The 12,771-nt window shown below is 42.6% G+C and overlaps 1 long non-coding RNA gene across 4 annotated transcripts in view; it reads right to left on the bottom strand.

The window, feature by feature from the left end:
* LOC107322885 overlaps positions 1 to 12,771 on the bottom strand; it is a 46,147-nt gene that overhangs the window by 9,058 nt on the left and 24,318 nt on the right. For 3 of the 4 annotated variants that reach the window (XR_001559076.2, XR_001559078.2, XR_004309408.1), the window contains exons 3-4: positions 8,699 to 8,835; positions 8,367 to 8,470 (exon numbers count right to left, since the gene is read on the bottom strand). This is a non-coding gene — a long non-coding RNA (uncharacterized LOC107322885). The remainder of the gene's footprint in view (positions 1 to 8,366; positions 8,471 to 8,698; positions 8,836 to 12,771) is intronic. The other variant, XR_004309409.1, reaches the window with a different exon arrangement.

Here is a 12,771-nt window from a genome sequence, read left to right as displayed (position 1 = left end):
TATATTCCAGTGACTCTGAGAAGGGCGTTCAAGCTCCTTCATGAATAGCCTAGAAATCATCATACATACTCAAGCACAGAAACCTTGGATAAAGCCAGGAGCTGTGGTTCATGGGGTGCTCGTTGAGCTCCAACAGAACACAGAGGTGGGCTGTACTGTCACTTTCTAGTGTAGTGCAGGGCAAGAACTGGTCTGGTTGAACTGGTGAAAATTCAGGACTTCCAGCTCTGAGTTAAGTGTGGGCACTGAGTGGGAGTGACTAAGTTGCTTCTTCTAAAAGTCTTGGATCCTCTCATGCTTGTGCCTGGCGTAGTGAGCTGCAGGGGAAGGTGGCATATATTATGGAAGGAGGACTTGATGGAAGTCTCTTCTCATTTAGATGCTAGAGGTAAGTATACGAAAGCAGGAATTCACACTGCTCATTTTTAGATGACTAACTAGTCTAATTTGACTTTCTCTTTAATTAAAGGAGAAACTCAGCCTGCTATGAAGCAGCATTTCAAACAGGAACCTAATTTAGCTGCTCTAAGTCACACCATAGAGTAGCTCTCCCTGCTACCCACAGATTACAGAGGGAACTAGAGGAGATCAAGTACCTAAATTAATTGAATAAATGAGATACCTGAAGTTGTGTGGTACAAATACCCTGTGAAGTGCCCTAGAACAGAAAGGACAGCAAGATTTCTAGTGCTGTGTGGCTGACCTTGAATGGCATCCAACACCAATGGCAATCTTTTCAACAACTCCTGTTCTTAGATTGCTGATGCTGACAACGATTCACTGCATGAAATATTGCTTAAGTGCCATAGAACGGCTTAGTATTGAAACAAAATACAATGTCACAATTAACACTGAAATCTCCGATAAAGTCTTTTTGTTTTAGTGGTACTAGAATTCAAAATAGAGCCAGAGGGTGACAGAGCAGCATAGCAGATGTGCAGTAAGGGAGAACTTCTCATTGTATGTGTAGGTGTTTGCAATGGCAAATTTGACTATAGAAGTTTCTAACCCAGCTGGAAGATGAATTCCTCTTTCTAAGATAACAGACTTGACGAAACAAGGAGTAAATAAACACAATTCCAAATAAAAATATAAAGCACAATGATTAAGCTTTCAGCTTCTACCTCAGCCTGACAGCAGATCTGACAAGTTAACACATGGGTTGGAAAACAAAAACCAAAACCTTTTGTTTTTTGTTTTTTTTTTTCTTTAAAGGAAGAGGGGGAAAAATCCCAATTTTGAGTAAAAGCTGATTTTGAAGCACTGAATGGACTCCTATTGATTTCAGCACTACTAACTCATGAGCAGTCTGTGGGTAAGAACTTTTGAATGGAGCTTTGTGATTTTTAAGTTTATCACTCCTTCAGATGATGTAAAATCAAAGGATGTTTTCTTCCATAAGTAGATGGCATATAGCAGCTTGCCTCTTTTCTCAGTTTCATGAAACTAATGCTGAAGTAATACAATACTTCCAGGTTCAGATTGATGAATTCCTACAGATAAAGGTCCTGAAATCTTATGCATTTCAAGATATGTAGCCAGCCTGAATTAGAGCATAGACTCTTTAGATGGAATGCTTTAGCTGTTTGGGCTAATTGAGGTCCCTTGGCACTGCAGAGACTCCATGTCCTAGAAAAATCATCCCAAGATGGCCTTGAATTCACAGCTTTTCTGTTCTTGTTCCATCCCTGTAGAGAAGCAGCTTACAGAGATTCATTTTATAAAACAGCTCTCAGTTGACATCCGTGGCCACCACATCGTCCCTGATCACTGGAGCAGAAGCATTTTGCTGCCTTCTCCCAGTCCTCCAAGTCCTGTTACTGGAAATGAAGTTTCGATGTCTGAGGCACTGAAGCAATCGGTCCTGCCCATGGAAGATGGAAGCACTAAACTGTTAAATTAACAGCTGCAAACAGCTCATGGAATTGGGATAAAAACAAATGAATGAGACTCCAGTTCATTCCCTCTGAGCAAGGAACAGCCTGGGGCAGATCCGTGCGCTCAGAGCACAGAGCACTCAGCCTGGCAGGGGCTGCAGCCCCAAGCAAACGCAGCCTCCGCTTCTGCCGCCAATCAGTTCAGATAAAAACACTTAAAGGGAGAAAAAATCATCTTGCAACTGATGGAGAAACCTTAAAAAAGCATAGGGAAAGAGAGATATTTAAGTCCTGCGTTGCTGCTCAGCTGGGGGCATTTTTTTTCTGGACTGTTTCACCCATCCCTACGCGGTGATATAAAAGTCAGTGCTTCACTGAACTTTCTAATAGCCAGGACATATTTCCTGTGCATCCCCAGCGCTCGCTCTCACTATGAGCTTTCTCCTAAGCAGCATGACACAACATATTGTAAAGGGAAAATGATAATTAGAAGGAACATTCGAGCAGAGGAACTTGTCTGGAAAAATGCTTTAGTTAAATGAAGCGATAAAGATTGTTTTTAACTTAATCTGTTAAACACACACACTCATGCACACAGACGCAGATCTATCCCGGGATGACGGCGTCTGTTCACCACAGAACTGCAGACCAGAGATGGAGGACAAACACAGAAGAGGACAGAAAAGAGTTCTTGGTTTGATTTCACAGAGGTTAAATGGAGGTGCAGGGACATAAAGGCACAGCCAGCACCCATGCTCATGAGAAACATGTTGCATAGGATGCACGTATCCCCATTGTGTCCTCACACTGTCCCTACAAGTCACCAGCCCAGGAACCTCTGCAGGCTGTACAGCTGCATGCAGCTCCCCCTGGGAAACCTGCATCACCAGGAACTCAGCGCAGCTTCCAAGCCGGAATCTCATCTGCATCACAAAGCTCTCCTCCTCTAGGGCTACTGTTAAAACTTCTAGCGTTTTCAGGCTAGGAATGGAAGATGAAGAAACGTCCAAAATAAATTACAAACACTGGAGAGAGAGTTAAATAGAAAATAGTGTGCTGAAGGGAAGAAAAACAATCTATTGCCCTGACAGTCAATTTCTGTTTGAGTCTTTGGCTAATGGGAGGGATGGCAGGAGATAACAGCAATCAGAAACATCCCATTTTTTTCAATTAAAAAACATTTCTAACCATATTCTTATTTCTCCCCACAACAAGTTGTGAAAATACATAGAAAGATGATAAAATTTTACTTTAATTCATGCCTGAGCAGAAAAACTTTCTTCTCTGAAAGAGTGCTGGGGAGACATCGGCTCAGACTGCCCAGGGAGGCAGTGCAGGTACAGTCCATGGAGCTGTTCAAGAACTATGCAAGGACATGCTTAGGGAGCATGGTGGGGATGGGTTGGGGTTGGACTAGATGATCTTATACACCTTTTCCAAACTTAAAGCTTTTATGATTCTATGTTTCTATGCATACACACCCTTTCAAGATAACACCAGGGCCCAAAAAATCCCCAGCCCAACCACAGCAGCCTCTGACCATGACAAACAAAAGCCAGCAAGCAGAATAGAAACTGAAGTGAGAGGACATGGGAGAAGAAGTTTTCCTGCTGCCTATAGCACTGACTGAGTGTGCAAAGCATAGTGCAAGAAGGAATTTATACAGCCACATATGTATCTCTCCAGAACAGAGATTTTTCTCTTTTCTGCATTGATGTCAGATTTCTTTTCTGGTGGCTGTCTGCTTTCCTCTCTCACCCTTACTTTCCTTTTGTCTTCAAAGACAAAAAAGAATGGAAAGCAGAGCTGGATTGCAGCCTTTGCTGGTAGGCACAGGGCAGAGCAGCACAGCTCGTTTGTGCTCAGGCTCCTTTCAATAGTGCTGGAAGTCAGGCTGGGATAGGACAGCTGTGGGGCAGTGCTACTATCGCTCTGTCTCTCATCGGCAACCCACATCTTTCTGACTAACATTAAAATTGCCAGCACGAAGAAGAGCCAGTGACCATTTAACCTAGTGGCTTCTCTCAGAAAATGATCAAAGCAGCAGCTTCCTGGGAAAATACAAAAAGCTACCACCCAGGAAAATAATTTAACAAACCCTTAGTGTAATATGAAGTAAGTCTAAAGAGGAGCTGCAAACACATTCAGAAGGACTCCTAATGACTAACTATTATCATTCTGGGTATTATAACTGTCCTCTTTAAGTCTGTCTAAAAATCATGTCTTTCTGCACAGGAGATGAAATGAACCTGGAATCCTGGCCAAACCTCACCTGAGATTGTCTGCCTATAGTAATCCAAGAGGATAACACGGCCGTGCAGTGCAGACCCTGATTAGCTGGCCTTTCTGGATGACAAGAGCAGAGGTGATCCTGCATGAGGATGAGTGATGGGAGGTAATTTCTCCAGCTGGATCTCTGTAGTTCGCTATCAGCACAAATGATACATTTCTCCTTGTTGGATTTTATGTTTTCAGTAAATTTCATGCAGGTGGAAAGTGCCACCCCCACAGCCCTGGAGGCCCAGACACTGTTGTGGAGGTTATTTCTTTTCCTGACATCACCTATAAACAAATGTGTCTTTCCTTCCTTGTTTTTTCCTTTCCATCACCACTCTTTTACAATCTTTCCCACCACAATTGTGCCCAGCATCTCACTTTATGCAAGCAAAGAATGTGACAGGGAGAAACACTACCTCTGTTCAATGACAAACTCCAGGTACCTTCAGTCATGCAATAATTCTGAGCTTGAGCTCCAAGCATAACCACTTACATGAGTCTAATCATAAGAGGGCATTAATATCCAAGTTAAATATATATATACTTCCCTACAAATGGAGCATCTGGGCGCTGCAGGTTGCTTGATTTTGTATTCTTTGTCCTTCCCAAATGAAGTTTTTTGCTAGAGGAATCTGTTGCAGGAGGTGCTGTAGCAGCACATGCTGCCAACATTGCACAGCCCTCACTTTAAAGGCAGCGTATCAGCCATCCAGGCTAAGTAAAACATGGAAAACGTGCCTAGTAGTGTGGATACCGGGTTGCCTCTGAAGGCTGAGAAAGTCCATTTTCTGCATCAGTGACAAAAAGACAGGGCATGGAATGGTCACTGACTTTAATAGCAGCAGGACAGGCTGTAGCTTAAAAGGAACCTGCTCCAGATGATCAGTCTGAGCTTGTGATTTATTATTACTTCTGCAGCACCGGTGTTGTTACAGATAGAGCTTCTGGGTGAAAGTCTGTGGGCTGCCAGAGAGTTGTTGCTTGTGTGCATTCTCTTACATAACTGAAGTAAACGATCTGACATGCTCTACCCGAGAATATTTACTGCTGCAGGCATGGAGAGCAGTCAGATCTACATTTTGCAATAGAGGTAAGCTTCCTCTTGCCCCCTTAGAGCATTACAGGTTTACTCAGCCACAGTTACAGAAGCTCAGGCTCTCAGTGTACATCGTTAGGTTGGATTTCTGGGCAAAACGTTAAAAATAAAACTCAAGTTCAATAACCATTCTCCTTGCAGAACATGTGTCACCTATAAATATCCACCACATATGGCTATGTGCTAAAGCACTCTCGTTTACACTTTGTCTGCAGGTGGCAAACTAAACCCAGGAAATAAATATCCCTCCAACAGAAAAGTTAAAAGCTAAAGAAAAATTAAAAGTTAGAAAAGCATTTTCACATCAGAGGAAATTTGACTTCGTTATCTTTTTTACTACTATCTCCTCCAGAAAACCACCATACAGAGAATCTTCAAAAGGATTTCAGCCCACAAAGATCCAAGGCAGTTGGCCGTGAAATTTCATCCTACTCTTCAAAATATCTTTTCCCCTACCTCTATCTCCACAATGCCAGCATAAGTAAATCTATTTGCTGTCTGTATTTCTGCTTCTACCAAAGTCCTGCCTGCTCCTTCTACTCCCTGGTCCTTGAATGACAGGAATGACAGACAGAAAAATGGAGTGTGTTAATTCAAGATGTGCTTTCCTAAGAACATCACTCAGTTTAAATTTAAAGGATGGTGACTCTCCTCTTCCATTCTTTCTCTTTTAGTAAGGAAACAATTGTCTGTACTGGAAAATTTATGGAAAGGTAATGTAGAAAAGAATAAGTGGGTGTGTGAATAAACAGAATGAGTCAACATAGCTTTTGTTGAGTGAAGTTGTGATCAGAAATCTACTGGAGTTCTTTGAGAAGGTTTATGACCTTGTATATAGAAAGGATTTGTCAATGTAGTGTAGCAGCTGGATTTCACAAAAGACTTCAATGAAGTTGCTCATCAGGGGTCTTAAAGCAGCAAGACCACCCTGGCATAGGAGAAAGGCTCTATTTGTAGGTTAATGACTGACAACACAATAAATAACAAAGGGTAAGGATGGCTTTGGTCAACAGTGAGGTCTTAAAATAATGTCTGCCAGGAGTTGTTTTATTCAGCAATGCTACGTAACCTCAACACGGGAGAGAACAATAATAAGGCAAACTGCCGATGACAGAAAAAAGATTGACAAGAACTGAAGCTGAAGTTCATTCAAAAGAAGAGTAAAAGGCTCCCATGACACTGCATGAAGCCTGCAAAGAATGGCTCAGAATGCCTGTCTGACCATCTATATATCTATCTTCATTTTAGCAGTGCTGTTGGTGGGAGCAAGATCACTGCTCTTAGCTGAAAAGATGACACGGTGGTAAGGTCAAACCAGGAGACTAGGGAAGGCTGCCCATAGAGAGGCAGGAGGCTAAAGAGAAGATGAAAGAGAGAGTCTACCAAGTAGCATAGCCAAGAGCCTGACATGTGCCCTATTTCAGTACTAGCTCTACCCTTTCCTGATCCTGTAAGAGCATTAGAATTTTATGGAATGGTTCTGGGCTTTGAGAGGCATCTAGAAAACATCCTTCCCCAATTCAAAGGCCACTGAAGCCAAAGAGGCTCTGTTCTGCAGTATTTGGGTTTAGGCTTCAACTCCCAGAATAGATCATCCACAGAAGATAACTACCAGTGAAGCAGTGACGTGCTTTCTTTCTCAGACACCAATTGCAGATCAGAATCAGCTCTCAGATATCAAAGACAAGAAGCACTTGACATTCTCTGATGTTGGGTTAGTCCTTGCACTGAATCTGCGCACTGCCATGTGATGCCTTCCTGCCTGCCACCCCCCACAGTACAGCCAAACTGATCAAACTCAGGCCAGGTCTTCAGAGTTTCAAATTGTCTGGTATCAGCTGAAACCCACTACCCTGATGGCCTTCACTTGTACATGATTAATGAACAAAGATACCATTGTTATGCATGCTAGCTATCCACTTCATCCCTTAAGAGGCTTTTCTTTCTTAAAGAATTATTTAGGAATGTGTAGGTTGCTTTGTCACATTGGTTGGGTAATGAAAAGGTACAGAAAACAGCCTGAGACCTGATACTGGAGACGTGTAATTATTTCCAATATCAAGAGATCTTTCAAGTTGGATTTTTTTTTGTTATTGTTCTTTCTGCTATGACAATTGCACCTGAGTGTTTGCCTTTCAGCATTTAACAAGCTAAAAAGAAGGATGCATTAGCAAGGTTTATAAGGGGAAAAGAGCATAATAAGGTTTTTAGACCCCTTTGCAGCTATGGGAATGATTCTGAAAGCATAGGACACAGACGCCTGCAGTTAGACTGAGTGACTATTGAAGCTTGTTTACATTCTGTTGTTTTTTGTGGGGCTGAATATCATGTAGCAAACACATCACAGTACAAGGCCATGGTCTGACAGGGACCTTTTTATGCAGCAAGTTCAATTCCATATTAATGGCTAACACAGCTTATGTAGGAACATACACCTTTAAATTCCAAATACATCTCCACTTTCATTTAACCGTAGCAAAACAGAAGATCAGATAACTCTCAAGCCAGACAAGAGCACTCCAGGTACCAGAGGCCATGTGTTTCCCACCAGATAATTGAAATCCTCTCTGTGGGCTGGGGTGAGAGCCAACCTCTCTGCTAGGAATTATTAGGAGCGAGATATCAGTGTTGATCTACAAATGTACATTAGAAATAACACTGATTTCTACAATACAGATAATACTACTCCATATATCCACTTAAAGTGAGTAAAGATGCTTAAAGATACTTTACCCTGCATCCCCATAAGCCTATCTGGTGTTCACTTTGGATTGCAAAGGGAAACATCCCAAACATCCCAACAGCATCAGTCAGAAAATGTTTCCTGCAGTGTGAAACTGCAGGAAAAGTGTTTCTTTTTCCTTCATGAGTTTCCTATACCTTGAGATGGGCCAAAGTTATTAAACATAGAAATACATTTCTGCACTGTTACTAAAAGCAGTCGTCTGACTTCCATAATAAAAAGACATATGTGATGCAAGGAAATTTCCTATGAGGAATTCCACTATCTGAAAATCCACACATCTGAAATCTGGGGTGAAAAATCATGTATTTTCATCTTCAGCTGTCACTTTGATTAAAATGCCCTATTGCTCTACTGAACTAGATGCCTGTACCTTGTCACTTGCTTTGCTCTGGATTCCAGTTGCATGCTTCTTCAACTGCAAAGAGACGGAGTGTGTGAAGAGGCCAGCAACAGTCTGCATAACCTGCAGGTGCACTGTGAAGGCATACAGCTATTTAATTTGCAGGAAAATACAGCAGAACACAGGGCTGATCACTTAGATTTCGTCACTGAAGAGCAGAAGCTATTCTAGACATTGGCCAGTAGGAAGCAAAGGGTAATGGAGGCCTCCAAGTAGAGGAAAAAAAAATCAGATTGTGTGACTAAACAAGGGTGAAAATGAGCTGTGATCCATCAGGAGAGAGAGTCTGGCACTTGCCTCACCTTCACCGTGCTGTTTCCTCTCCTGCTGCTTGAAGATAGCCAAGAGCTTCCTTTTTAATCAAGGACCATTGGAAAGTACCAGCGGGCTCCCACTCACAACGCGTTGATTGGCTTCCAACCGCAGTGACAATTGCATCCTGTAATCAAAATAGCAATCATTAATGGCACAATTATTCCCCCCCAACACGCATGCACGCACTTTTATACCACTGAGTAATGACACCAAAATGCAGACTACAAACAATGTAAAATGCCAGGCTCTGGGAAAGCTGCACAATCCCTGGCCTCACAACAGGCAGCCTGGGGTTTCTGGAGCACCAGACGCTGCAGGAGAGCAGGTGTTGATGGCAGTCTGCGGATCCAGGGCGTGACTGGAAATCTAAAGGAACTGAGATGGGAATCCAAGCTGATGGAATTGTTTTCAGGCAGCATCCTGCCCTGAATACACACAAGCATCCCTCTGCAAGCATGGCTCCCTCTGGTAGTTTCCTTTCCCCTCTACTAGTGATCCTCCCCCTCTACTCTGCCCTGCTGAGGCCAGGTCTGTGTCCACTTCTGGCTTCCCCAGTTCAAAAAAGGCAGGAATCTCCTAGAAGGAATCTAGACAAGGGTGATGGAGGCGATTAAGGGCCTGGAGCATCTCCTGTATGAAGAAATGCTAAGAGACCTAGGGCTGTTCAGCATGAAGATTAGGCTGAGAGGGGATCTTATCAATGTTTATGAACATCTAAAGGATGGGAATCAGGTGGATAAAGCCAAACTCTTATCACCAGAATGCAGTGACAGGACAAGGATGCCACTTCTATTATGGACACATATTGGAATACTGGAAGTTACATGTGAATATCAAGAAAAACTTCTTTACTTTGGCATAATAGAGCACCAAAACAGGCTGCCCAGAGAGGCTGTAGAGGCTCCTCCTCTGGAGATATTCAGAACCTGCCTGGATGTTTCCCTGTGTTTCCTACTGTAGAGAACCTGCCTTAGCAGCTGGGTTGGACTTGACCATCTGTAAAGATCCCTTCCAGCCCCTACGATTCTGTGATTTTATGATGGCTACATAAACTCCTCCCTATTTACACCCACAAACACAAGCAGGGTCTCTTCTCCCACTCTGGACCATGTACTGTCTTCTTTAGGTATCCTCTACCTTCTAGTCCCCTTCTAGTTTCTTCCTCCTCACCAAAGGTGCACTCTGAGCTGTAGCCTATTTTGTGCATAAATCTCACCCTTCTCATTTTCACCTCAGATTTTCAGTTTTACTCCTTAGAACTGCCATTAATTCCTAGCATTTACGCCATTTTTTTTTCTCTTTGTAAGGATCCATAAACAGCCTTGAGGAAATCAAAGTCTGTTGGAGACCAGCTTAGAGCAATCTATGTATTCTTTATAAATACAGAAGAAAATACATTTCCAGTAGGCATGGATCTTACCACTTAAGGTCTTCTACATAAGTTTGTTGGCTTTGGTGTGAACACAAGAGCAACTGACTACGTGCTGAATAAACAGATTGTCTTTGCTGACGTGCAAAGTTGGAAGTGGGACATACAGATAGACAGAAAAAGCTTTCAGTACAATGTGTAGATAACCAGAGGGCACAAATCTATGGCTGCAACATTCAACCAGCGCTGAACCAGCTTTATATACACCTGCACAGAAAAACAGGTATATATACACACATCTCCTTTTTCCTTTTCTGAGAAAAAATGAAGCACATCCCAGCTCTAAAGTGAGATGGAGAGTTTATGAAATATTACTCACAAATAAATCTTTGAACAATAAATTCATGGATTCTGTTATTCTCCTGCAAAGCATTTTGTGGAAATGCTCCCGAGCATCATGTTTTGGTTCTCTCTTTCCCTGCTCACCTGATTTGTTGAAGCCTACTGGTATAGAAGATACTTCATAAAATAATCAGTGCAAGATGCAAACATGGGTCCCTCATGTTGGGAAATGTCTTTTTTGCCAACCTGCATCAGACTGATTCATTAGCAAATCATCAGCAACAAGGAAATCTCAAGAGTTGGGAATTTCATTTGTTTCATTCCAGATCAATATTTAAATGGGTTTATCTTTAGTAATTTTCTCTGGGCTTATCCTAGTATATTTGGTCTGGAAATCAAATTGAGGATTTGGGATCTCACAAATAAAATGCGGAATAATTCAGTGATGCCCAGTGGTTGCACTTGGCAGGTTGGCAATGCAATGCAATGGTGGGAGTGGATTTAGGATCTACAGTAGAAGAAAGTAGGAAGAGAGAGACTTGTTTGTACCAGCAGAAACAGCACATACAGCCTCATCAGGACCAATTACATTTTCCTGGAGGCTCATTCACACCTCATCGTCATATGAAGTCAGTTTGAGGGTTTTTGCTCTCTGGCTTTTATTGCCAGAGAGAGGCAAAAGAACCCTAGTGCTAAGAACCAGCCCTTTGGCTCACCCATAGCTACATAGGGATACCCAGACAGGGTTTTCTGCAGGACATGGACACATTCCTTCCACCCACACCTTCATTTCCTGCACCAGGCAGCACTGCTTATGACCATGGGCACTTTGCTTCCAAGCGAGACAAGCACAAGAAAACCCAAACAAACTATTCAAACCTTTATAACAGTTCAAGCCAATTTTAAGAGGCTCTTTTATCACAGCTTACCCAGCCGCCTTTACAGCCTTGCAGCAGAAAGGAAGACCTAATGTTTAAGAAAAGAAAAAGTCATTCCCTGCTTGACTTTATTAATAAGTACTTTTTTTTCCTCCTTTCTCCAGGCATAGACACTTTTCATTGTTAACTACTCCTGACCTATATCAGAGATTTCAGCCAACAATGACTATCAAGCAGGGCACACACCAGCTCTCAAAGAGCATAACAGCTCCCTAAGCCACAATTTTCCAGCAGCTGGGCTGGTGGAAAGAAGGCCAACAACTTCACAAAAGCAAACAGCATCTCACAGAGGCTTAGCCTTAAGGGGAACAGCGTGCTACTACAGCCACTTCGGTCACAGGGTCCAAGGCAATTCCCAGGGCAGGAAAATAAATAAATAGATAAATAAATTGGCTCTGGTTCCTCTACTTTATAAACAGACATAAAAGCACAAACATGTGCATCACCGCCTTTTCTTAAAGTGCTTTATTATTAACTGGAAATAGCAGCCAGATCCATCATGTTCAGCATGCCCCACATCACTGCTTCACTAAACACCACAGATTATTTCCCTATAATTGCCTTCCTGAGCTGTCTAGCAGCTTCTATTCATTTCCATTAAGGCTCAGGAGAATGAGATCATTTAATATTTCGCCATTCTCCCTTTGTATTTCCCCCATTTTTGTAAATTTGGCAATTACGTGCTCACTCCATCCCCTCAGTTACACAGGTTCAAGTGCTGTGCTTGATGTTGCAGGAAACAACAGCAAAGACTGAATTTTTTGCTATGTGAGTCTTCCCCCCTTAACCTCAGAGGGAAATCTATTTGTGCCCAACAAACGAGGCACACAACAGCCACAACTGTGCTTGCTCTGCACAGAACAGCCCTATGGGCCAGTCAGAGGAAGTGAAGGAACCTGCAGGAGAACATAAGCTGGCATCATCCAGGAACCAACACCAAACGTATGAGTTTGTGTTCAAGAAACAAGTCATTGTTGTACTGAGGGATGTGGTTTAAAGGGAAATGTTGGCAATAGGTGGATGGTTGGACTGGATCATCCTGGAGGCTTTATCCAACTTTGGTGATTCAATGATTATATTAAGTTCTCATTTTGGCTCTGGTGGATGCAGAACTCCACCTGCTCACACGGCCGGGATCACTCGGATGGCTCAGGATGACATCGGGTTTGATGCCAGCATCACCTCCTCATAGAAACACACACATTAAGAGAGCAATCCTGACATCAGACAGGCACAAATCACATTATTTCTGCCAGCCTGGAAGGATTCTGGTGGCTGCGTTACAGGGTCAGAGCTGGCTTTGTCTCCACACAGACACTGACATTCTGTTTTTGAGAATGGGACCCAAAACGCTACATTGCCATTCCTCTTCCTTCCCTTCATTTTCAGCATACAAGTTTTTTAATTCCAT

The sequence above is a fragment of the Coturnix japonica genome, chromosome 20 (assembly GCF_001577835.2).
Source record: "Coturnix japonica isolate 7356 chromosome 20, Coturnix japonica 2.1, whole genome shotgun sequence".
NCBI lineage: Eukaryota > Metazoa > Chordata > Aves > Galliformes > Phasianidae > Coturnix > Coturnix japonica.
Note: the sequence above shows the minus strand (reverse complement) of the source record. Positions and strands in the feature narration are given on the sequence as shown.